We start from the raw sequence: 926 nt of genomic DNA, 5'->3' as shown, positions 1-926 counted from the left end.
AATATTAACAATAGTAACGATAATGATAATAATAATAATAATAGTAATAATAATAATAATAATAATAATAATAATAATAATAATAATAATAATGATGATGATGATGATAATGATAATAATAATAATAATAATAATTAATAATAATAATAATAATAATAATAATAATAATAATAATAATAATAATAATAATAATAATAATGATAATAATAATGATAATAATAATAATAATAATAATAATAATAATAATAATAATAATAATAATAATAATAATAATAATAATAATAAATAATAATAATAATAATAATATAATAATAATATGGTTTTTATATACAGCACCTTACCCCAAAGCGTTTACCAGTAACGTAACGCCTTTCATTCAAACATTCAACCACTCTAACATACATCATGAAGCAAAGCAATATTATAATTAGACAGGCTACCCATAATCATCTACTCGTTAATGAGATTTCTGCATGAACGACGATTTTCCGAGTCATGTCTGGCTTGACGGGAAGGTGATTATCAGACTTTGATGTCAGGTTTCTATCTGGGTGGTAGATTCTAGGCATTTCAATAATGTATCCAGGAAAAATGAGTAGTATATATATACGAATATCTTGTACCATATGAATGTTAGGGACGAAGTGACCGAGTGGTTACGGCATTGTACAGCGAGTCGGAAGGTCCCGGGTTCGAGCCACGCTTCAGTCACTTTCGGTTTGTTTGTTTTTTGGTAGGTAAGATTCTTTACCCCCCAATTCCCCCACTGTGACAACATGTGTGATTCTTGTTGATATCAGACATCTTGTTTGATGAATTTTCTTTATACCTTCATGGAATGCCTTGGCGACGATATCTTATGATGTCATGGCGGAAGGACATAATTTCAATTTGAACATGAATATTACAGTAACATTTATAACGGC

This window comes from Berghia stephanieae, chromosome 14 (genome assembly GCF_034508935.2).
Source record: "Berghia stephanieae isolate SIO BIC M18660-M18661 chromosome 14, UCSD_Bste_1.3, whole genome shotgun sequence".
In the NCBI taxonomy this organism is placed as follows: Eukaryota; Metazoa; Mollusca; class Gastropoda; order Nudibranchia; family Aeolidiidae; genus Berghia; species Berghia stephanieae.
This window is presented reverse-complemented; position numbering follows the sequence as displayed.